The sequence below is a fragment of the Populus nigra genome, chromosome 4 (assembly GCF_951802175.1).
Source record: "Populus nigra chromosome 4, ddPopNigr1.1, whole genome shotgun sequence".
NCBI classification, from domain to species: domain Eukaryota; kingdom Viridiplantae; phylum Streptophyta; class Magnoliopsida; order Malpighiales; family Salicaceae; genus Populus; species Populus nigra.
The window spans coordinates 18,162,473-18,189,324 of NC_084855.1; the positions used below are offsets into that span (position 1 = coordinate 18,162,473).

The window sequence follows — 26,852 nt, forward strand, 5'->3', positions numbered from 1 at the left end:
GCTAACTCTAACTAGTGTTCTTGCATGCCCCTACATGCTGGACATCCCCACCCGAATGCCCTTACATTGTGAACATTCCCACCCGAACGCTCTTTACATTTGGAACACTCTCCCCCGAATGCTCTCTACATTTGGGAACACCCTCACCCGAATGCTCCCTCACACACAAGAGCTGCATCTTGTATTTATAGACAAGCAAAGGAGCTGCAAAGGCTCCTCCCCATTATCCCCCATTTTCGGGAACTAGTGGAGCACTACCTCTCCCCCACGCTCCCATGTTTTCAGGACATGGTGGAGCACTACCTCACACCCATTATCCCATGTTTTCAGGACATAGTGGCCCGGCCAGCACCCAAGTTATGCTCCCATGTTCTGCCTCCCATGAAGCTGCCACTTCCCCCATTTTCGGGCTGTCTGCTTGCCAGCCCCAGCTGCCAGTTTCTGCTGCGTCAGCTGCTGACTTAGAAGGTCCATCACCTAAGTCCCACGTCCATGCCAAGTCACAAGCTCAAAGACTCGCATGGACCATTGCATGCTGCCTGCCGAATTCATTTCTGCCTATGCAAGGCTGCCGCAATCCATCGCTGCCGAATTCTAGGCAGTGTGCCTTCGTTGGCGCGTCCCAGCGCCTAGAGCTCTTTTCCCATGCCTTGGACAGTCCCTCGCCTAAGTTTCCAATCGTGCCAAGTCGAGCCCCTGACTTGCACAAGTTGCTGCGCGCTGCCGAATCCGCATCTGCGTGCAGGCTGCCCATTCCTGCGCTGCCGAATTCGCATATGCGTGCAGGCTGTTCCTGCCTACGCTGCCGAATTCTGCGATAGCCCCAATTCTCGTCAGCCTACCTCCTGACGAGGCTTGGACAGTCCCTCGTCCAGCCCATGTTCGTCAACAATCTTCGCTGCCGATTTTCCCTTGACGAACCTACAGCCGCATAAATCTGCGCTGCCGATTTCTCGCACTGATGGCATGGCTGCCAGCACCCTCAGGCCTTGTTTTGGCCAGCCAGCCAAAGCGTGCACCTCGTGCACATTTGACACTGTGACAAACCACCCCTACCAAAAGAACCCGACGCCCTCGTCGGACAGATTTGAAGTACCCTTTGCACCGCATCTGTTCCTCGTCACACTTCATGTTTCTCCGCATGAAACCTCTTCGGTTTTCCCACATTCAACAACAAATTCAGTCCACCGAATCTTTGTCAACCTGTTTCAAAACCAAGCTGTGACACATTCTGTTTTGGCTCGTTAGTTTTCCACAAATGTCAAACACATCATACTCGCAAGTATGTTTTCGCAAAGTTTAGATGCCATGCCGCCTAGCACCCAAGGAATCCGTCCCTTCCTTCACAAAATACATCCACACAAAATCACTTTGAAGAACCCATATGAGCTCCCATACGAACATCTAGTTCTTCAACCATTCTGCGTGCCCCAAAACTGCAAGTATACCAATATTGCTTACTTGTCTGCTCTTCAGCAATCAACACATCCTGCCGAATTCGCCTCTGCCCCTGCAAGGCTGCTGCTTGTTCATCGCTGCTGAACTCAATGCAGTGTGTTTTTCGTTGGCGCATCCTCACGCCTGGAGTTAAACCATGATCTGTCCATCGTCAAAGTTTTGAAACTCCCCCAAGTCTGCCTCGCACAAGGCAGTTTGGCCGCTCCTAAGTCTTCATCAACTCAGCTGGCCCCCTTCACACTAACTCTTTCCTTAGTGTTGAGCACACGTATAGGATTTACGTATGCCGTTTCTTCTCCATCCTTCCCCACGGAAGTAGCACTAGGCTGTGCTCTCAACAGGCAGTCCCTTGCGAAGTGCTTCCCCTCGCAAATAAAACAGCCCAAACATGATTCCGAAACATTTTCTTGCCCTTGGCTTCTGACTCCCCTTTGTCATCAGCCCTCTTAGGTTCTCCACCTGCAAGAAATAAGAATGAGACAGTGCTGTTACGCCCAGCACCAACTCAGTTTCGATGATCAACTCCATCTCATGTCGAAGTCTTTCGGCAAGTCCCTCCAAGTCCATTTGTAACCTGCCATAGCACAAACACATAGCATCCCAGCATCAAGTTTCGTCTGACCTGGTTCCCCCATGCGCTACTGTCATGCCCCAGAAACTTCGTCATGCACACAAGATTTCGCTGACGCAAAACAGCCCCAACTGTTTTCAACCTTCGCTGTATGTTTCGTCCACTGAAAACTCGCAACCCTTTGTCCCAACAAAGGTCATTGGCATTTTGCTTCCATCACTGCAATCCATCGCAATGCCCAAAATAGCCACTCGTACTGATTTCAAGACAGCACACAAAATCATCTTCGTCGACGATTTTGGCTTCCACACCAAGCCCACTGAATCGGCTGCCGAATCTGTCACCCAGTCTGTCCCTCGACATCGCGCAGACTCTTTGAGACACACCCCCACGGTACTGCCTCCTCTGTTATGCCTCCAATCCTGGTCCCAGCGTGACTAAAGTCTATCTCAGCCACTGTCTTCTTCACCCTGAACTATCCATCATCAAGGTCTCCACCGAAGACATCAATTCTGCCTCCACAAAGGCAGTAAGCCACAACAAATCTTCGTAGATTCGTCTGCCCTCAACTTGGTCTCTGGATTTTGCTTCCACCTCCCTGAACATTCATCTCCCTGAACATTCCTTCCTTGAGATGCACAACAATCCCTACGTTCTGCCACCAAGGCAGCAAGCAAGGCCAGACCGCATCCACTCCGATATATGCTGGCTCATGATGACTGAATTCCATCTCGGTCATTTAGCAAACGTATAAGGTTTACGTATGCCTAATCTCAAACGCCATCTTCCACAATGACAACTTCAAGGTTTCCCCTCCTTGGGCAACAATCTCATACAAAGTAATTTCCATCGCAAGAGAACAACAATGCAAATTTCAGTTTCGAACCCTTACCGATTTGCCTTCTCGTCTGACGGTCCATCATCAGCAGCAACAAGTTTAGGCTCTCCACGTTTACTTGCTTCTTCTTCTGTCTCGCCCCATCCTTCCCTCAAGGCTTTGACGAAAATACAGAAGCGCCCAGCAGCCCCTCCGCTGGACCCTGCTCTCAAGCCTGCCAGTCCATCTGACAGTTTCAATGGCCGAATCAGCACCCATTTGGCGCTGATCCCTTCATCATCACTTTGCGTCGCCCATGGAGTTAAACCCCCAAAACTCCGCAGCCCTTTTGAACACCAACACTGCCCAAAATGCTAGAAAGTTTACCTCAAATGGTTCGGAACAAATCAGCCCTTCGATCTGCCCTCACAGAACAGCCCATCGTCTGTGCTACGAAACAGTCCATCGTTTCGTCAAGAACGCAAGCTGCGCTCTCCTCCAAAGTTTCTGCCAGTCCCATCGGCAGCAGCAATGTTTCCCTCAAATCAGTGCCTTCGATTTGTCCAGAGAAACATCAGCATTCTCGTTGCTGATCATTGCGCTGGAATCTGCCTATCCCTTGGCAGAAGCAGTAGTCCTCCCAAATCACTCCGTTGATTTGGCCGCAGAATCATTCTAGTCATCCTGCAAAGACAGCAACAGCGCTCTGATACCACTTGTCACGGGGTTGATTTTTCGCAACGGAATCCAACCCGTGCGGCAGCCTAGTCCCTCACTAGACTCAGCCTTCTCTCGCCACTCCCACTCGTGTTTGCCTAGTAACTAAGCAAGCGGAATACACAAGCAAGAATAACAATCATAGTGCACAACAAGCTTTACAGGAACTCTTTCCCAACCTTTATTAATCTCATACACAAAGGAAACTATACACAAATCCGTATGTGTGCTATGCACAAAGTTTACATGCTACACAAGCTAACTCTAACTAGTGTTCTTGCATGCCCCTACATGCTGGACATCCCCACCCGAATGCCCTTACATTGTGAACATTCCCACCCGAACGCTCTTTACATTTGGAACACTCTCCCCCGAATGCTCTCTACATTTGGGAACACCCTCACCCGAATGCTCCCTCACACACAAGAGCTGCATCTTGTATTTATAGACAAGCAAAGGAGCTGCAAAGGCTCCTCCCCATTATCCCCCATTTTCGGGAACTAGTGGAGCACTACCTCTCCCCCACGCTCCCATGTTTTCAGGACATGGTGGAGCACTACCTCACACCCATTATCCCATGTTTTCAGGACATAGTGGCCCGGCCAGCACCCAAGTTATGCTCCCATGTTCTGCCTCCCATGAAGCTGCCACTTCCCCCATTTTCGGGCTGTCTGCTTGCCAGCCCCAGCTGCCAGTTTCTGCTGCGTCAGCTGCTGACTTAGAAGGTCCATCACCTAAGTCCCACGTCCATGCCAAGTCACAAGCTCAAAGACTCGCATAGACCATTGCATGCTGCCTGCCGAATTCATTTCTGCCTATGCAAGGCTGCCGCAATCCATCGCTGCCGAATTCTAGGCAGTGTGCCTTCGTTGGCGCGTCCCAGCGCCTAGAGCTCTTTTCCCATGCCTTGGACAGTCCCTCGCCCAAGTTTCCAATCGTGCCAAGTCGAGCCCCTGACTTGCACAAGTTGCTGCGCGCTGCCGAATCCGCATCTGCGTGCAGGCTGCCAATTCCTGCGCTGCCGAATTCGCATATGCGTGCAGGCTGTTCCTGCCTACGCTGCCGAATTCTGCGATAGCCCCAATTCTCGTCAGCCTACCTCCTGACGAGGCTTGGACAGTCCCTCGTCCAGCCCATGTTCGTCAACAATCTTCGCTGCCGATTTTCCCTTGACGAACCTACAGCCGCATAAATCTGCGCTGCCGATTTCTCGCACTGATGGCATGGCTGCCAGCACCCTCAGGCCTTGTTTTGGCCAGCCAGCCAAAGCGTGCACCTCGTGCACATTTGACACTGTGACATATGGTGTTACTAAAATAAGATAATTAATATGATCATGTTAAAAATTTATAATGAACTATTAAAAATAAATCATCCGATTGGAACCTTTTTTGTATGTGGTTTGTAGTTGATTAATAAAAAGAGTTTATACTATACTTATTTTTATACTATTAGGAGATCCTCTAACCTTGACAATTGCTTTTATCTTTGATTAATACTCACATCAATATCACATCTCAAAAGTTCTCTTCAACTCCTTTTCATTTGTTGTTAATAATTTTATATAGTTCACCTCCCTTGACATGCCTGTGCACTGCCTCGGGCTTATAAAACAAATGTACTTTATAATGTTATAATTGTGTGAACCAGAGCTAGATAAATAATAAAAGTATAGATGACAAGGGAGTAGTAGGGTCCTGAGCTAAGCCTTGGAAATCTTAATGTCATAATGCCTTACAAATCCTCCTAGCCATTATCCTACTACAATAATTCTTGCTAAGAAGAACGCCCATGTTGTGGCAATTCCACCCAGAAGGTAACGAGTTACTCCTACAGCATGTCCTTGTATAATGCGTGAGGCTTTAGGTTGAGGGCTAAGGAGCAACTTTGAATTTATTATGAGCCCAAACAATTGATTCAATAAGTTCTTGCCAATAACCATGACCGCTGAATAGAAACATTAAACTAAAAGCCCATACAAAATGAGCGCCTAGGAAAAAAAGACCATGTGCAGATAATGAAGAACCATAAGACTGAATTACCTGGGATGCCTATGCCCATAAGAAATCGCAGAGCCATCCATTAATAGTAATAATGAAGAACCATAAGACTGAATTACCTTATGCTTGTCCCCAAACATCCTGATTGCATTTTCCAACTGAAATGGAACTACCAAAATTGCATTGTACATCCAAAATAGTCCTACGAAGACATGATCCCAAGCAGATACTGTCCCCCCTCTTCCAGGTCGGGAAACGAAAACCAAGATTTGCCTTATCCAGTATCAAACGAGAGCTACGAGCAAATAGAACTCCTTTCAAGAGTATTAATACCGTCACATGAATCGTAAATGCATGAATGTACCAAAAAAGAAATCTGTGGTTCCTAATGGAATACGTAACAAAGCAACAGTCGCCACCCATTGCCACTAAATCATCACCCTCAAGTCAAACTAGTGTTTGCCGTTGCACCAAGGGCTAAAGCATGCGTGCTTTGTATCCATTGAGCAAAGACGGATTGTAATTGTATAGCAGTATCTAAAAAGATATCTTGAGAGCGCCCTAAAGCGCTAATGGTATCATTATGAATATACAAACCAAAACTGTGAAAGCCAAAAAATATACATACCCAATTAAGATGTGATATGAATGCATCGAGATGCCTAAGGACACGATCTAACAGATCATTGTATCGAGTAGTTGGATCATAGTCTCTTACCATAAAAATGGTTGCATGCGCAACAGCACCAACTATGAGAAATCCACCAATCCACATGTGATGTATGAACAATGACAGTTGTGTACCATAGTCCGTAACTAGATATGGATAAGGGGGCATGGAATATATATGGTGAGCTACAACAATGGTTAAAGAGCCTAACATAGCTAGGTTAAGAGATAATTGAGCATGCCATGATGTTATTAGGATCTCATATAGGCCCTTATGACCCTGACCTGTAAATGGACCTTTATGAGCCTTTAAAATCTCTTTTATACCACCCCATCCTATACATGTGACCCGCTACCAGGAAAAGAATTGCAATAGCTAAATGGTGGTGTGCAATATCGATCAGCTATAGACCCTCAGTTACTAGGTCTAATCCTCCACGAAAAGTAAGAAATTTTGAATATTTTGACCAAGTGAAAAATGGGGCCTCAACAGGATAAAGTCACGCCAAAATATCCCAGTTCAAGAGAAATTCATGAGGAAGAGGGATCTCTTTAGGATTTACTCTTAGTGTTTAGAAATTGGTTAATTGGTAAAGATACATGTACTTGATGCCTCGCCCAAGAAAGAGACCCAAGCCCTAGTAGACCTGCTAAATGGTGATTCACCTTAGATTCTACATCTTGGAACCAAGCCAATTTAGGAGCAGCTTTGTGATAATGGAACCAACTAGCAAAAAGCTTTGTAACCTCTAGGTTACAAAGACCAATGCACCAATTGCAGTACAATACAGTTGTAATTCACTAGTTACTCCACATGCTCTCCAAATCTGAAAAAAACCTAGAGGTTCTTTGTATTCCTTGGAAACCCCCCACCCACATCACCATTCAATATGAGTAGAATCGCTTAGCCATGCTTCATAATTGGAAAAACGAGCACCGTCGAAATACATGCCACTCAGCCAAAGAAAGATGATGGAGAGTTGGCCGCAATGAGCACTAAAGACTTTTCGGGAGATCTTTTCCAAATCACTGGTATGGCTATCGAAATCATGAGCATTGGCATGTAGGTTCCAGATCCAAGTGGTAGTATCAGGTCCTTTAGCTATTGTTCTTGAGAAATGACCGGGTGTGGCCCATTCCTCGAAAGAAGTTTTGATGGGATCTCTATCTACCAAAATTTTGACTTTTGGTTCTGGCAAATGAATAATCATTGAGTCCTCCTCTTTCCAGACAACACATATAAAGAGACCCGCTGATACAAATGAAAACAAAAGGATCCAACGAGCTTGGAGGGTGAATACCATAGATTCTTAATTTGTTAGTTAGCTGGTTGTTTTGGTTTCCCTAACGAATCCAGTGAGGTTTCAGTGTTATGGTCGGTGGCTAGCTTGTAGCCATCTGTTGTTTTATGTTTCTGTTATCATTGTAAATCTGGGGTATGCCCCTTATAATGTTTGTATCTTCTTCTTTTAATACATACGTCAACTTACCAAAAAAAAAATCTAGGAAAGGTCAAATTCGAATTTTGATGTAAAAAGTGCACCTATCTAGTTTTACGGCAACAATCATAATTCTCAATCTAACCATTGGATCGGGCTGCAATTTTACATGGAGTCTTCTGACATGGTTTCCTACCTTGAGTTAAAATTTCAGGTCAATCGAAGTTCGGGAAGGCATCTCAATACGGGTCAACAGAGGCTGTACGGATTTTGTTATTTACTTCCTTTTGACTTGTGGGCTTCTTATTTGGCTAGAATTCTTTTCCTAAAAGGATGTGGCAGCTTATTTGGGAATCTCCTAATTCTCCAAAGATCTTTAATGGGCTGGAACATAGTTTTCGTGTGTGTCAAGGATTCATAAATGTTTCAGAATCCTTTTCTTACAAGGATTCCTTATTCATCCTAGCTACCAAAAGGAAAGAAGACTTCAGAATAACTTCTACCTTCAGATCAAATTTTCTAGTCTATTTGGGACATTTGGAACCTGTGCAATGACTCAGATGGCTCAATGTGGTCTACTTGGATCAGATCCAATCTGTTGCGAGGTAGGAATTTCTGGACAATCAAGACGCCACAGAATTGCTCTTGGGCTTGGGGAAAGATTCTAAAGCTCAGATCCTTAGCATGGCCGAAGATGAAGTACATCATAGGAGATGGAATGACAACCTCTCTATAGTTTGACAATTGGCATCCTCACAGCCCACTCGCGGATTCTTACGGGGAAAGATTCATCTATGATTCAGGTATGGTCAAGAACGCGAAGGTGAATGTGCTAATTCATAACTCAGAATGGAAAACTCCTACCACCCAAGCTATTGGCTGGCACCCCATTATAGAAGCTATTCCTTTTTTTTTTTGGGTAAGTTGATGTATGTATTAAAAGAAGAAGATACAAACATTATAAGGGGCATACCCCAAATTTACAATGATAACAGAAACATAAAACAATAGATGGCTACAGGCTAGCCACCGACCATAAAATTGAAACCTCACTAGATTCGTTAGGGAAACCAATACAACCAGCTAACTAACAAATTAAGAATCTATGTTATTCACCCTCCAAGCTCGCTGGATCCTTTTGTTTTCATTTGTTGGTACGATATTCCTCATCAAATCAAGCTTATCACGAATGATTCATTTGATTTGATTAAAGACCAAATTCGAAGTTCTAGACATTCCAGCAAAGATCCTTGCATTCCGTTCTTGCCATACATGATACACTGTAGCTGCGAAACTCAGTTTACAAGAAAAATTGACGAAACTCTTGCCATGCCAAGAGACAATGACCCATCGAATCCATTCATCCCAGCCTTTTGTCATTCTTGCTGGAATGTCTAGAGTGGAAAACGTAGTAGCCTAGCCGGGGAGGGATCTTCTCCAGGTGCACTCCTTGTTATATAGTTATTATAGAGTGGAAAACTACGCTTAAAATTCAAGCCATGAAAGTGACTTTTTGGATTAGAAAACATGGCCTCGAAGACCTTTCCATGGTGGATTGAAGAGCTGCTAACAAAAGGGCGAGGTTGAGATGGATTCACACATAAAATAGACATGGATGGATGGAAAGCTCGGAGACTAGAGACCGGAAGAAAATATCCATTTTTTTTTGGAAAAGACAGAGATGAAGATTGAGCCAATGTTTTAAAAAATACCCATACCATAAGCAGATTCCACTTCTATTTATTATAGATTCTATATTTTGCACCTTCAAAAGAGATCTCGAAGGGATCGGGGTATATTGAATTACCAGAAATCGATTCATGTGTACTTCTTGCTGCTTCAAGGAAAGAAAGAGAGAGGAACTAATTCAAGACAATCATTTAATGGGCTGCAACATAGTTTCCAAGTGTAGCAAGGAATCATAAATGTTTTAGAATCCTTTTATTACAAGGATTCCTTATTCATCCTACAAAAAATGAAAGAAGACTTCAGAATAAATCCTACATTCAGATCAGATTTCCTAGTCCATTTGGGACTTCTTAATGGTGAAAAATCTGATTCTTGCAAATTTAGGATGGCAACTTTTGGATTTTTATTATTTTCTTCTTAATCTTTGGGTTATTATTACTTATTTGGGTTAATTGTAAGTGGGCTTAATATAAGTCCACCTAAAGGTTTATTTAAGTCTAGAGTTAGTATAAATAAAGGCATAACCAGACATGTAAGTTGGACAATTCAAATTAATAAAACTTCTTGTTTGTCGTACTTTGTGTGCCAGACATGTAAGTTGGACAATTTAAATTAATAAAACTTCTTGTTTGTCGCACTTTGTGTGTGTGTGTGTTGGTGAGATAATCTCCCTTCCATGGTTCTCTAAAGAACTGAAAAATGACTTATCGAAGAATAATTGTCTTCGTGGCGTCATCCTTCTACTTCTCGTTCGCGAATCAATATTCGTTGGGTGGGGGTTTCTGTTTCCAATAGTGCTGGTGCCTAGGTACAAGTTATCTTTGTGTCACACTCCTATCAAACCTGATTTACTTGGCTTTCCGGGAATCAATGTCTTTGCGTGTGGGTTGCGTGACCAGGTGATCATGAGGTTCGCATCATTTGGTATCAAAGCTTGACTCCATGAATCAGGTTATATATCCTTCTAAAATTTTTGTTTCTTGTTGTTTCCGCAAAAATTTCTTAGTGTCCAATTTCTTCTTCTCCTTGATTTTGCATCATATCAAAAAACAAAAATTAGCTATTTCATTCTATTATTGTTCAAAATATATCAGTAGCATAAAAAAAAAGAGAAAAGAGAAAAGCAAAAAAACAAATCATTCAAAAACATGTTTATTGGATCCTGCCACAAAAACCTAAACAAGGGAAACTTGGATCAAATCAACTCAGAATTAGCTCAAATTTCAGAATCTGATTACTGGAGTCTTAATCGCACCACATATTGATTTTAGGGTCAATTGGATATCGTTTGCTTTGGGTTTTAAATTTGGGTCTAATCAGGTCTGATTCATAATGTTTTTACGTCAGTATATCAAACCTTGTCGTAAATTGCTCAAACTTTATATTCTATGTATTTGAGTTGATATCACACTATATCTGAAATGTTAACTCAATTGGACATCATTTACTTTAGGTTTCAGATTCGGACTTAACTTGTCGTAAACGAGTTTGTTTTGCGTCAACTTTTGAAATTCGCTTGCTTTCCATTGTTTTCATTTCTTGCAGTTTATTTTCATCATATCCAACATATTTGGGTGTTGTTTCATGATTTTGCATATTTTTGTTTCTGTTTTTATTCGAGTCTTCAGTTTTGTTCATATTTTGGATAGACTCGCTTGCTACTCGCGAGACTATCATCACAGTTTTGTTTTACTTGTTGTCTAGTTTTTATTGCTTCTTGAGTCATATATATATTTGGATTGCGCTGCCAAGTTGGTTCTATTTAGTGTTGGTTTCAATTTCGCAAGAACCGCAAGAAGGTGAGACAAGAGGTGTGAGCGTGTGAGGATATTAAGAGTGTTTGAGCGAAACACGAGCGATGTGAGGATTTTTTTTCACCACTAACCAATTATTGCAGTTATTATCATGTCAGTTGAAAACAACACAACGCTCGCTCCTGATGTAGAACTTCAATTCCAAATGCAAGTCATGACGAAGATGATGGAAAGAATGAATTTCATGATGGGGAATGTGTGTGACAGACTTGAGAAGGTGGGAAAACATGGTAACGTGGCTGGAACTAGTACCCAAGATGTGAGAAAGGTTAGGGCTGAACCGAAATCAAACAATGGCAGTGGGGTCAAAAGGCCAAGGTGGGTTGATTATGATGATTTTGAGGAGGACATTGATGATATTGGTGATGATGCTTTTAAGGATGAGACCATAGGCTATCGGGAAAGTTTTCGGCAGCCTAGAAACCGAAGGGATTTCATGTATTTTGATGAGGTGCTATGGCAAAAGAAAAGGCAGATTCAAAAGGAGAGGTGGCATCAAAGGGAGAGAAATAAAGAGATTAGTGTTAAAAAAAAAAAGAATCCAAGAGTCTATCCCGTATTCTAGGGGAGATGAAGCAAGAACTTGATGTGTTAACGGGAACAATCAATGCCCAGCAAGCTTCAAATAGAGAGGAGAAAAAAGGTTGCAATGATGATATACAAAATAGAACGGCTGCCACTTTCATCCAAAGTTGTTGGCGACGATTGTTGGTAAGAAAAGAACTCCAGCGGCTTCAAACGAAGGCTAAGGAATTGTCCATTCAACTTGTTGGTGATTCGAGGATGAATCATCTTGAAGAGAGAGGGAATGATAAGATTCAAGAAAGGTCAAATTCGGATTTTGACATAAAAAGTGTATCTATCCAGGTTTACGGCAACAATTATAATTCTCAATCTGACCGTTGGATTGGGCTGAACTTTTACGTGGCGTCTCCTGACATGGTGTCCTACCTTGTGTTAAAATTTCAAGTCAATCGGAGTTCGAAAAGGCATCGAAACACGGGTCAACAAAGGCTATACGAATTTTGTTATTTACTTCCTTTTGACTTGTGGACTTCCTATTTGGCTAGGATTCTTTTCCTAAAAAGATGTGGCAGCTTATTTTGGGAATCTCCTAATTCTACAAAGACTTTTAATGGGCTGCAACATAATTTCCAAGTGTGGCAAGGATTCATAAATGTTTTAGAATCCTTTTCTTACAAGGATTCCTTATTCATCTTACAAAAAGGAAAGAAGACTTCAGAATAAATTCTACATTCAGATCAGATTTCCTAGTCTATTTGGTGACTTCTTAATGGTGACAAATTTGATTCTAGCATATTTAGGATGGTAATTTTTGAATTTTTATTATTTTCTTTTTAGTCTTTGGGTTATTATTACTTATTTGGGTCAATTGTAAGTGGGCTTAATATAAGTCCACCTAAGGAGAGTCCATTTGGGTTTATTTAAGTTTCGAGTTAGTATAAATAAAGGCATAACCAGACATGTAAGTTGGACAATTCAGATTAATAAAACTTCTTGTTTGCTGCACTGTGTGTGTTGGTGAGATAACCTCCCTTCCATGGTTCTCTAAAGAATTGAAAAACAACTTATCGAAAAACAACTGTCTTCGTGGCGTTATCTTTATACTTCTCGTTCGCGAATCAATATTCGTTGGGAGGGAGTTTCCGTTTCCAATGGTGCTGGTGCCTAGGTACAAGTTATCTTTGTGTCACGCTCCTATGAAACCTGATTTACTTGGCTTTCTGAGAATTGATGTCTTTGCATGTGGGTTGCGTGACCACGTGATTACGAGGTTCGCATCACCCGCCAACCGGTGGCTCTAGTTTACCATTATGATTATTTACCGTCCTCCTCTACCTCTATAATTGGATTAGTGGTACTACTTTACCCTAAAATGAGTATGTTGTTGTTAATATTCCTTAATTCTTATTATTTTGGAACTTTTTCCAATGCTATTGGGAATTCTGCTTATTCATATGCATGTTTATCCCTAAATCCCCATCAAAGTCCAAATCCTCAAAAACTACCCATTCTGAACGTTGAATGTTTTCCTTATGTCGCAGCAACCAGTTAGCTAGAACTAGAAGAAGGAGGCAAGCTAGCGGATGAACTAAGCAACATACTTTATATGTTGAATAGAAGGAATGAAATCGACGTATCGCAGGCGAGTTTGTTAATGAATGAACGAAACCACCGCCCGCAGCTGCTCCTCTATCTCCAACAACTACTGATATAGTGGAATTCATTCCCTTATATTGACAAATCTATTTTTTTCAGTTAAAGTCTATCTCTAAACGGGGATTGATGAAGAACAACTCCAAGAGACTTTAAGCCATGACTCACCCTGGGCTCAGCCCCTTAAACAATATATGAATAGTTACAACCCCTTACTATAGGAATGTAATGTTCACCTTAAGTTCAGGTTAGGTTACCGATGTCATGCGTTCTGTTCTTTTTCACTTTCAAATAACCTATATTTGATGGCACGATTGGAATTACCCAAAACACCCGGTAAGGTGAGGAGCACATATACATATTCTCACAGATATCGCCCCGAAAAAAGGACCAGCATTGATGAGGATTGACCAAGACCGAAGCTCCCTAGCTCAAACTAAGATCTTGGCTTCCCTTCCTTCGCTCATTGGGTATGCTCTGCCTTTCCTTTATTAGGAAAATAACAAACTCATTCTGATTTGAGCTATGTCAATACAACGTGTTGTTGGTCTTATGGCTGTCATAGACATGAAGGCCTTTACCATATGTGAAGATTAACTCACAGTTCTTTGGAAAAGTTTCATTTTTCTTGATAGTTTCAGAGTGGTTTGTCGTAGCTTGATCTCCTTGGTTCACCGTTGGATCGTTGCCATTTTTTAGTATGTTGTTTTTCAGAACCTACTCTACATCTTGACCGAACGGATTATTGTTACAATCAGTGTGCTGGGAGATATTGGCCTCGTAATTCTGTAATTCTCTTCTTCCTTCATGAACTAATCTGCATCTTGTTGTTTATGAGTTAGGTTGTTATTTCTGAGCTTAGGTTGCTTCTTGGACTCAATTTATCTTCTTAGAATTTTGTTCTCTCTAGTATTTGTATGCTACCATAATGTCTCCATGTTCTTCTGTGGAAAATGTTTCAATGGTTAGCTCTAACATTGAACAACACAATCAAGTTAAGTCTGGACGTACATTAAGATTAGAACTGCAAGATATGTTGAATAGCCATGGGATGAGGATTTCTCAGTTTCAAGCTGATTCTGATTTTAGTGTAGAGAAACACTCTACTGTCCAAGCTTCTAATGTTGTTCCAGAAATGAACCATGTGTTGGGTTCTAAAGTTGATGAGGTGAAGATAGGGTCTCATCAACAAGAACAACTAAAACTTAGACCCAAATTGAATTTTTTAAATGCTTTGAAGGGTCTTGATGTTGATGACAATGAGGGTAGCAAGACCCTTGGCATTAGTTCAGTCCGTAATCTGCACTTTGCTCCCCCTACTATGGCTGATGGTCGTGTGACAGTAGCTCCTCCACTTGATGTGTTTGAAGATGGCTGCGAATTTTGGAAATCCATCCTAGTTGGTCATTTTGTGGGGTAGAAATTACCGTATCCCGTGGTTAATTCTATTGCCAAAAGAATATGGAGCTTTTACGGTCTATCAGAAGTTTTGTCTTCGGATAATGGTTTCTTCATCTTCACCTTTGATTCTGTCAATCATGCCACTAATGTCCTGGAAAGAGCCCTATGGCACATGGCAAACAGGCCTTTGGTGCTTAAATCTCGCTTCCGATAATGGAAAGTTCAGATTCCACTTCTCATTGACAAGCACTCTATCTAGTTTCCGCATAATCAGATTCTCAGGACATTGGTTCGACCAAGTATAATGCATACCTGATTACCGAAGATCATCTACTCTCTCTTCTCGAATACATGTATCCAATCTGTCCATAGTACCAGCCCATGTAGTAGACCCTCCTAACCTGTCCGACTGGTTGCGGATAGCATTAAAGTCACCCATAAGAATCCACGGGGTTGACTCCCATCCATCACTACGACTCACTATATCAGACCATAATGCCTCACGTAAGGAAGCATTATTGTCTCCATAAATAATTGAAGTATTGAAACTGATATTGGTAGCTAAGATAGTGACAGAAACATGAATAGCCTGGTCTGCCAGTCCAACAACATCCACCTTCACCGTATCAGCATTCCAACAAACCCAAATACAACCACGACAAGAGAAATCATAATTATACAAGGACCAAGAATGCAGAAGAAGTTTAGAAACATTATCTTTATTCTTGTCTTTAACTCGAGTTTCAACCAAACCAAAAAAAACTATCCTCTCTTGATGGATGAGTAGACGTAATTCTGAATGCTTTATAGGATCATTCAAACCTCTAATATTCCAACATCCAATAATCATAAGAAAATAGAGAGGAGTACAAACAGCAACACAAAGATTACCTTGACGTGCCTCCTGGAAAGGAGCCAGATTTCTGATTCTTCTTTGAAGAGGCTTTTGAACCCCTTTTCTTTTTCTCTAGAGAGTCTCTAGCCTTAATAGCTAAGTGATTAACAGTTTCCCTTTCGGTGGAATTCAGGGTTTGAGGGGTTGTGAGGATCGTTGACGTTAACTCCTTATCGGTTTGTTCCCCATCTGTATCACCTCCCATTGCGTCCATATCTTGATCTAAAGCAGTACTTGCAGCCCCTTGCTCCTGTTTCATGTCTTCTCGTAAACTCTTCAAGACAAGAGGAGAGGAAGGATTTTCATCTTCATGACAACCAGCATTGCACACATCTGATGTCGCATGATCATTCATATTACAATCAGGCATATGTATACCAGATGTTGAACAACCATTCTCATTACAATTACCCACTTTAGATGCCAAGGGAGCATTCTCCCCACTCACAGAACCCTTGTTTCGTTTACCAACTACCTGCCACTGAAACTGATTCGGCTTGTTATCCGCAGATTTAGAGTTCATAACTCTTAGATTCCTCTTACCCTCTGCCACCACTTTAAGATTATCAATGTTATTAGTAGCACATAGCGCTGTGGTGTGTCCAAAGACATTGCAATTACTGCACTTCGACGGTATCCATTCGTATTCAGCTGAAATTGTTATGAATAACCCATTTGGACAGCGAAGATCATATTCCTTAACCAACGTCTTCGAAGCATCTATCTCAACGCAAACTCTTGCGTAACTAAGCCTTTTACGCAACAATGTCGTATGATCCGCATGAAGGGGGACTCCAATAGCACTCGCTACACAGCTCAACCCCTTAATAGTCCAATACTCGAGAGGGATATTATACAGCCTAACCCATACGGGAACTCTTGCCAAATCATCTTTCAAAAATTGCATGTTCGGCTGCCAACGTTTAAGCACCAAAGGCCTGTTTGCCATGTGCCATGGGGCTCTTTCCAGCACATTAGTGGCATGATCCACAGAATCAAAGGTGAAGATGAAGAAACCATTATCCGAACACAAAACTTCTGATAGACCGTAGGAGCTCCATATTCTTTTGGCAATAGAATTAACCACCGGATACGGTAATTTCTGCCCCACAAAATGACCAACTAGGGTGGATTTCCAAAATTCGCAGCCATCTTCAAACACATCAAGTGGAGGAGTTACTATCACACGACCATCAGTCATAATAGGGGGAGCAAAGTGCAGATTACGGACTGAACTAATGCCAAGGGTCTTGCTACCCTCATTGTCATCAACATCAAGACCCTTCAAAGCATTTAAAAAATTCAATTTGGGTCTAAGTTTTAGTTGTTCTTGTTGATGAGACCCTACCTTCACCTCATCAACTTTAGAACCCAACACATGGTTCATTTCTGGAACAACATTAGAAGCTTGGACAGTAGAGTGTTTCTCTATACTAGCATCAGAATCAGCTTGAAACTGAGAAATCCTCATCCCATGGCTATTCAACATATCTTGCAGTTCTAATCTTAATGTATGTCCTGACTTAACTTGATTGTGTTGTTCAATGTTAGAGCTGACCATTGGAACATTTTCCACAGAAGAACATAGAGACATTATGGTAGCATACAAATACTAGAGAGAGCAAAATTCTAATAAGATAACCTGAGGCCAAGAAGCAACCTAAGCTCAGAAATAACAGCAACCTAACTCATAAACAACAAGATGCAGATTAGTTCATGAAGGAAGAAGAGAATTACAGAATTACAAGGCCAATATCTCCCAGCACACTGATTGTAACAATAATCTGTTCGGTCAAGATGTAGAGTAGGTTTCGAAGAACAACATTCTAAAAAATGGTAACGATCCAACGGTGAACAAAGGAGATCAAGCTACGACAAACCACTCTGAAACTAGCAAGAAAAATGAAACTTTTCCAAAGAACTATGATTTAATCTTCACATATGGCAAAGGCCTTCATGTCTATGACAGCCATAAGAGAAATCATAAAGAAAATCCATTCACAATGCTGCAACTTCACCACTTCTCCATAGTTCCAGAACTGAAAATGCAGAATAGTAGAAATATTGCGAGATCAATATCTCTTACCTCGTTGATTGCATAACAAATCCGTTCGGTCAATGTTGAGAGAAGGTTGGAAGGAACAACATAGTCAGAAATGAGACCAATCCAACGGTGGACGGAGTAGATGTAGCTCCGACAGCACCACACTCTCTCTCTTTCTCTCTTCTCTCTCTCTCTCTATTTACTGTTCTTATTTCTCAAAGAAGATATTTGAAACCTTTTTGGAAAATATTTTTCTTTCAATTAAATATCTACAAGAATCGTTCTTGATTCTTACAAGGATATATTAATTAATTAGCTAACTAAGACTCTTTAAGACTCGGGCAGGCTGCTCAGTTGGATTGTAATCCGTCCCCCACTATTTTTATGTTGGTTATATTCCAATAACATACTAAAATCAAGAAGTTATAGCCATTTTAAATTTGGTATGTTTATGTTTCAATTAAAGTAAAAAAATGTGTGCTAGTTAAATTTGTCTAGTTACTTTATCAAAGTCTAATTTTTGAGCTTGACTTCTGTCATGTTGAATTTTTCCTAACTTTGGAGGGATATTCCAATTATAAATATAGTATCAGAATATGTAATAAAACACTTTTGACCAAGATTTGAAACTTAATTCACATAATTAAGAGTTGTTCTTCAAATTGATTTTGTGAAGAACCCTACCTAACTTATCACTCTTCAATCACAAAGAGTGTGGGGTCGAAATCTTAAATTGATCTTTGTGGCGTCCAGATCGACTTATCAAAGTATTATTCTAGTCTATCCTCCATCTTATTTACCTTCAAATCACTATAATCCAACCTAAACACCAAAAGAAAGACAACACAACCAGACCCATCCTTTATCCATTTTCATCAGATTCATTGTTGCCGATTTTCGAATCATTCATGGCACATCATCTGTTATCAGAGCATCAGTTGCGATCTAAGGCAGGAGCCAAAAACAGAAGAAAGGCTTGCTGGAATTAAGGTTGATAAACTTAATTAAGGCTGGAGATAAAGAAGATTTGCCAAGAGGGTTAAGTTTGGAACAGGCACAAGATATGGGCTTACAACGATCTCATGCTGAGATTCGGGATGAAATGACTAGAATTCGTGAATAGTTGAATACGATGCAAATGATGCAAAGACATTTGCAACCTCAACAGAGGTAGGCACTTAGGGTTCCACGAAATGATATTATAGAAGCTGACGAAGATCCAAATAGGGATGATGAAGCCGACGATAGGTGCAGACCAAAAAGGCAGAATTATAATCCTCCTAATGGATTCCACCGTTTAGAGGAAGTTGTTCACTCGAGGAATACTGGGAGTTGATTCAGAAGGTTGAAAAGGTGTTTGAATGGTATGAATATTCTGAAGAAAGGAAGTGCAAGGTTGCAGCACTTGAGTTTACGAATTATCCTCTTTTATGGTGGGAAAACTTAAAGATTTAGAGGAGAAGGGATGGAGAAGTGGAGATTACAATGTGGGCTACTATGAAAAGAGTGATCAAGAGATTTGTTCCTGATTACTATAAACAGGAGCTATACATCAAACTTCAAACTTTGCGACAAGGATCTTTGAGCGTGGAAGAGTATGTGAAAGAGTTTGAGTTTCTGTTGATTCGATGTGAATTGATGGCACCCCAAGAGCAAACAATAGCTAGATTTCTTGGAGGGTTGAGGAAGGATATAGCTAATGTTGTTGAATTACAGCCGTACATCTTCCTTGAGGAAGCAAAAGAGATTCAAAGGCAGGTTGGTGAGCTCTTAAAGAAGGGCTATGTGCAAGAATCACTTAGTCCATGTTTCGTACCTACTTTGCTTGAACCGAAGAAAGATGGTACCATGAGGATGTGTATGGACAACCACGATATCAACAAAATAACAGTTAAGTATCTTTTTTTTGGTAAGTTGACGTATGTATTAAAAGAAGAAGATACAAACATTATAAGGGGCATACCCCAGATTTACAATGATAACAGAGACATAAAACAACATATGGCTACAGGCTAGCCACCGACCATAAAACTGAAACCTCACTAGATTCGTTAGGGAAACCAATACAACCAGCTTACTAACAAATTAAGAATCTGGGGTATTCACCCTCCAAGCTCGTTGGATCCTTTTGTTTTCATTTGTTGGTGCGACATTCCTCATCAAATCAAGCTTATCACGAATGATACATTCGATTTGATTAAAGACCAAATTCGAAGTTCTAGACATTCCAGCAAAGATCCTTGCATTCCGTTCTTGCCATACATGATACACTGTAGCTTCAAAACTCAGTTTACGAGAAAAATTAACGAAACTCTTGCCATGCCAAGAGCCAGTGGCCCATCGAACCCATTCATCCTAGCCTTTTGTCATTCTTGGAATGTCGCATCTGTCACAAACATCCCACCAGATCGCTTTAGTATAGGAGCATTCAAATAACAGTTAAGTATCAATTTCCTATACCTAGACTTGATGATTTGCTTGATGAGTTGCATGGTGCTGCATAGTTTCCTACAATCGATTTGATGAGTGGTTATCATCAAATTAGAATGAAAGGAGATGAATGGAAAACAACATTTAAAACTAAACAGAGATTATATGAATGGATGGTAATGTCGTTTGGGTTATCTAATGCGCTTAGTACATTTATGAGGCTTATGAATCATGTTTTGAGGAAGTAATCTTTTTTTTTTGGTAAGTTGACGTATGTATTAAAAGAAGAAGATACAAACATTATAAGGGGCATACCCCAGATTTACAATGATAACAGAAACATAAAACAACAGATGGCTACAAGCTAGCCACCGACCATAACACTGAAACCTCACTGGATTCATTAGGGAAACCAATACAACCAGCTAACTAACAAATTAAGAATCTATGGTATTCACCCTCCAAGCTCGTTGGATCCTTTTGTTTTCATTTGTTGGTGCGACATTCCTCATCAAATCAAGCTTATCACGAATGATACATTCGATTTGATTAAAGACCAAATTCGAAGTTCTAGACATTCCAGCAAAGATCCTTGCATTCCGTTCTTGCCATACATGATACACTGTAGCTGCAAAACTCAGTTTACGAGAAAAATTGACGAAACTCTTGCCATGCCAAGAGACAGTGGCCCATCGAATCCATTCATCCCAGCCTTTTGTCATTCTTGGAATGTCGCATCTGTCACAAACATCCCACCAGATCGCTTTAGTATAGGAGCATTCAAAGAACAAGTGGTTGTGATCCTCATTGTTGCGGAGACAGAGCGAGCATCTATTGGGACCATGTATACCAAACCGATGAAGTTTATCTTGAGTTGTGAGTTTCTGTTGGACAGCCATCCATAGAAGAAATGAATGTCTTGGAACAGCATTCTTGAACCACACAATGTCATGCCATTCAACCATCTGACGATGACGTCTTAGTTGTTCCCAAGCTACTTTGATCGAGAATCTGTGATTTGGTGAATCCAACCAAACTATCTCATCCTTTTGCCCCATTTTAGGATTAGAATTGGAAGGAATAGCTTCTATAATGGGGTGCCAGCCAATAGCTTGGGTGGTAGGAGTTTTCCATTCTGAGTTATGAATTAGCACATTCACCTTCGCGTTCTTGGCCATACCTGAATCATAGATGAATCTTTCCCCGTAAGAGTCCGCGAGTGGGCTGTGAGGATGCCAATTGTCAAACCATAGAGAGGTTGTCATTCCATCTCCTATGATGTACTTCATCTTCGGCCATGCTAAGGATCTCAGCTTTAGAATCTTTCCCCAAGCCCAAGAGCAATTCTGTGGCGTCTTGATTGTCCAGAAATTCCTACCTCGCAACAAATTGGATCTGATCCAAGTAGACCATATTGAGCCATCTGAGTCATTGCACAGGTTCCAAATGTGTTTCAACAAAGCAATCTTGTTCCATTCTGTTATCTGTTTTATTCCTAGCCCCCCCTCCTTTTTTGGAAGACATACCTGATCCCAAGCCACTTTAGCCCCAGTAGTTCTCATATCTGAACCTGACCAAAGAAAGGATTTCATAATTTGCTCCACATTTTTAATTACTTGCCCAGGTAAGAGAAAGAGAGATGCCCAATAGACTTGTATGGAAAATAAGACTGAATTAATCAGTTGTACCCGTCCTGCATACGAGAGTGTTCGACAAGTCCAATGTCGAACTTTAGAGGTGATTCGATCCACGAGGCCCTTACAATAAACAGCCTTTAGTCTGGATGAGAGAAGAGGTACTCCCAAATATTTCATAGGGAGCTCCCCCTCTCTAAACCCAAGAATATGAATAATTTGCTCCTTCTCAGCATTTAACACACCGCTCAAGAAGATGTCACTTTTGTTTGGATTTGGATACAGACCTGATAGGTCTTGAAACTTTGTGAGCACCGTTCTGATCATATGAATTGACTTTACATCCCCGTTGCTAAAAATCATCAAGTCGTCAGCAAAACAAAGATGAGAAATTTTGTCCTTCTTGCATCTCCAGTGGAACTTGAATTCTTGGTTGGCACTCATCTTGCAGAATAGCCCCGAAAGGATTTCCATACATAGGACAAACAAATATGGCGACAATGGATCCCCTTGTCTCAGCCCTCTTCCCCCTTGAAAGTAACCTGCAAGCTCACCATTGACGTTGATAGAGAATTGACATGATGTAACACAAACCATGATCCAATCAATGACTGTTCTAGGGAATCCCATTTTTATTAACGTGGCGTCAACGAAATCCCACCGCACCGAGTCATAAGCCTTCATCAGATCAACTTTCATAGCACAACGAGCAGGTCCCGTAGATTTATGATAGCCTTTCATTAGTTCCTGAGACAAAAGAATGTTATCACTGATTCGCCGTCCTGAGATAAAAGCAGTCTGATATGGACCAACTAAGGATGGCAAAACAACTTTGATTCTCCCAGCTAGAATCTTCGCGATGCATTTGTACACTGTATTGCAGCAAGATATAGGACGAAAATCAGTCAACCTTGTAGGATTAGCAACTTTAGAAATAAGAGAAATGGATGTAGCATTCATTTCTTTAAGCATTCTACGAGTCTGAAAGAAGGATCTAACAGCGTTGATTACATCTTCCCCAACTATGTGCCACATTCTTTTGAAGAAACCTGCGTTAAAGCCATCCGGACCAGGGGCTTTGTTGTTCTTCAAACTAAACATAGCATGCTTAATCTCCTCCCTTGTTACATCTTGTGCGAGTAGATGCTGTTGCGTTGAAGACAGTTTCAAGTTAATTGCCGAGTCCATCACTTCCTCGTTCAGAACCCTAGGCATCTGATCCACTCCTAACACACGATGGAAGTATGCAATTACTTCTGATTTGACTGCCTCGTGTCCTTCGACAACCTCTCCATCCTCCCTTGTAAGTGATAGAAGCTTATTTCTATTCTGTCTTCCATTTACTGATTTGTGAAAGTAGCTAGTATTCTGATCCCCCAAGCTAAGCCATTGTATCCTTGCCTTCTGTTTGAAAAAACTCTCTTCAGCCCTGACGGTAGAAGCGTATAGACGAACAGCATCCCTTTCTCGCATGCGCAAAATTGGATTCTCATGCGCTGTATGCAGAGCCTGTTGAGCCTTATCCATTTCGTTTTTTGCATCTTTAACTCTATCTGAAATGTTAGAGAAGTGAGCCATATTGAAAAGTTTCAATTCCTGCTTTAGCTTTCTTAATTTGCAACACAGCTGATACATTGGACAACCCCCCGAATTCTGATCCCATACCTTCTTCACCAAGGGCATGAACTCGTCATGATCCATCCACATATCGAAGAATCTGAATGGTTTCTTTATGTTCTGATCATTGCCAATAACCTTTACCACCATAGGAGAATGGTCTGACATACCCGAAGGCAAAAATCTCGCTTCCGATAATGGAAAGTTCAGATTCCACTTCTCATTAACAAGTACTCTATCTAGTTTCCGCATGATCAGATTCTCAGGACATTGGTTCGACCAAGTATAATGCATTCCTGAATACCGAAGATCATCTACTTTCGCTTCTCGAATACATGTATCCAATCTGTCCATGGTACCAGCCCACGTAGTAGACCCTCCTAACCTGTCCGACTGGTTGCGGATAGCATTAAAGTCACCCATAAGAATCCACGGGGTTGACTCCCATCCATCACTACGACTCACTATATCAGCCCATAATGCCTCACGTAAGGAAGTATTGTTGTCTCCATAAATAATTGAAGTATTGAAACTGATTTTGGTAGCTAATATAGTGACAGAAACATGAATAGCCTGGTCTGACATTCCAACAACATCCACCTTCACCGTATCAGCATTCCAACAAACCCAAATACGACCACGACAAGAGAAATCATAATTATACAAGAAGGACCAAGAACGCAGAAGAAGTTTAGAAACATTATCTTTATTCTTGTCTTTAACTCGAGTTTCAACCAAACCAAAAAAAGCTATCCTCTCTTGATGGATGAGTCTACGCAATTCTGAATGCTTTATAGGATCATTCAAACCTCTAATATTCCAACATCCAATAATCATAGGAAAATAGAGAGGAGTACAAACAACAACACAAAGATTACCTTGACGTGCCTCCTGGAGAGGAGCCAGATTTCTGATTCTTCTTTGAAGAGGCTTTTGAACCCCTTTTCTTTTTCTCTAGAGAGTCTCTAGCCTTAATAGCTAACTGATTAACAGTTTCCCTTTCGGTGGAATTCAGGGTTTGAGGGGTTGTCATGATATCGGTTGGTTCCCCATCTGTATCACCTCCCATTGCGTCCATATCTTGATCTAAAGTACTTGCAGCCCCTTGCTCATGTTTCATGTCTTCTCGTAAACTCTTCAAGACAAGAGGAGAGGAAGGATTTTCATCTTCATGACAACCAGCATTGCACACATCTGATGTCGCATGATCATTCATATTACAATCAGGCATATGTATACCAGATGTTGAACAACCATTCTCATCACAATTACCCACTTTAGATGCCAAGGGAGCATTCTCCCCACTCACAGAACCCTTGTTTCGTTTACCAACTACCTGCCACTGAAACTGATTCGGCTTGTTATCCGCAGATTTAGAGTTCATAGCTCCTAGATTCCTCTTACCCTCTGCCACCACTTTAAGATTATCAATGTTATTAGTAGCACATAGCGCTGTGGTGTGTCCAAAGACATTGCAATTACTGCACTTCGACGGTATCCATTCGTATTCAGCTGAAATTGTTATGAATAACCCATTTGGACAGCGAAGATCATATTCCTTAACCAACGTCTTCGAAGCATCTATCTCAACGCAAACTCTTGCGTAACTAAGCCTTTTACGCAACAATGTCGTATGATCCGCATGAAGGGGGACTCCAATAGCACTCGCTACACAGCTCAGCCCCTTAATAGTCCAATACTCGAGAGGGACATTATACAGCTTAACCCATACCGGAACTCTTGCCAAATCATCTTTCAAAAATTGCATGTTCGGTTGCCAACGTTTAAGCACCAAAGGCCTGTTTGCCATGTGCCATGGGGCTCTTTCCAGCACATTAATGGCATGATCAACCGAATCAAAGGTGAAGATGAAGAAGCCATTATCCGAAGACAAAACTTCTGATAGACCGTAGGAGCTCCATATTCTTTTGGCAATAGAATTAACCACGGGATACGGTAATTTCTGCCCCACAAAATGACCAACTAGGGTGGATTTCCAAAATTCACAGCCATCTTCAAACACATCAAGAGGAGGAGCTACTGTCACACGACCATCAGTCATAGTAGGGGGAGCAAAGTGCAGATTACGGACTGAACTAATGCCAAGGTTCTTGCTACCCTCATTGTCATCAACACCAGAACCCTTCAAAGCATTTAAAAAATTCAATTTGGGTCTAGGTTTTAGTTGTTCTTGTTGATGAGACCCTACCTTCACCTCATCAACTTTAGAACCCAACACATGGTTCATTTCTGGAACAACATTAGAAGCTTGGGCAGTAGAGTGTTTCTCTATACTAGCATCAGAATCAGCTTGAAACTGAGAAATCCTCATCCCATGGCTATTCAACATATCTTGCAGTTCTAATCTTAATGTATGTCCAGACTTAACTTGATTATGTTGTTCAATGTGAGAGCTAACCATTGGAACATTTTCCACAGAAGAACATAGAGACATTATGGTAGCATACAAATATTAGAGAGAGCAAAATTCTAATAAGATAAACTGAGTCCAAGAAGCAACCTAAGCTCAGAAATAACAGAATTACGAGGCCAATATCTCCCAGCACACTGATTGTAACAAAAATCCGTTCGGTCAAGACGTAGAGTAGGTTCCGAAGAACAACATACTCAAATATGGTAACGATCCAACGGTGAACAAAGGAGATCAAGCTACGACAAACCACTCTGGAACTAGCAAGAAAATTGAAACTTTTCCAAAGAACTGTGATTTAATCTTCACATATGGCAAAGGCCTTCATGTCTATGACAGCCATAACAGAAATCATGAAGAAAATCCATGCAATATGCTGCAATTTCACCACTTCTCTATAGTTCCAGAACTGAAAATGCAGAATAGCAGAAATATTGCGAGATCAATATCTCTTACCTCGTTGATTGGATAACAAATCCGTTCGGTCAATGTTGAGAGAAGGTTGGAAGGAACAACATAGTCAAAAATGAGAATAATCCAACGGTGGACGGAGTAGATGTAGCTCCGACAGCACCACTCTCTCTCTCTTTCTCTCTTTTCTCTCTCTCTCTCTAAGCCAGTGGCTGCTTTATTTTTCCCTTGTTAAGTTTTTTTTTGAGGAAGTAATCGGGTTGTTTGTTGTAGTATATTTTGACAATATCCTGATGTATAGCATGACCTTTGATGATCATGTCAAGCATCTTAGAGTTGTGTTTAAAACTTTGCTAGATTCTAAGTTGTATGGGAAACTCACAAAGTGTTACTTCTCTAAAGAAAGTGTCGTGTTTCTTGGATATATTATCTCTAGCAGGGGAGTTAAGGTTGATGAGGAGAAAATTGAGGCAATTTGGGACTGGCCAAAACCTACTAGTATCGCTGATGTGAGGAGTTTCCATTGTTCAGCTTCTTTCTACAAGCGATATGTGAAAAACTCCAGCTTTATTGTTGCTCCTATGATAGAATGCTTGAAAAAAGGGAACGAGTTTAGATGGAGTGAAGATGTGCAGAA

General features: G+C 41.3%; 1 pseudogene; it reads right to left on the bottom strand.

The window, feature by feature from the left end:
- Positions 1-5,253: 5,253 nt before the first annotated feature.
- Positions 5,254-7,443, bottom strand: LOC133690698 (photosystem I P700 chlorophyll a apoprotein A1-like; annotated as a pseudogene).
- Between the last annotated feature and the right edge of the window lie 19,409 nt (positions 7,444-26,852).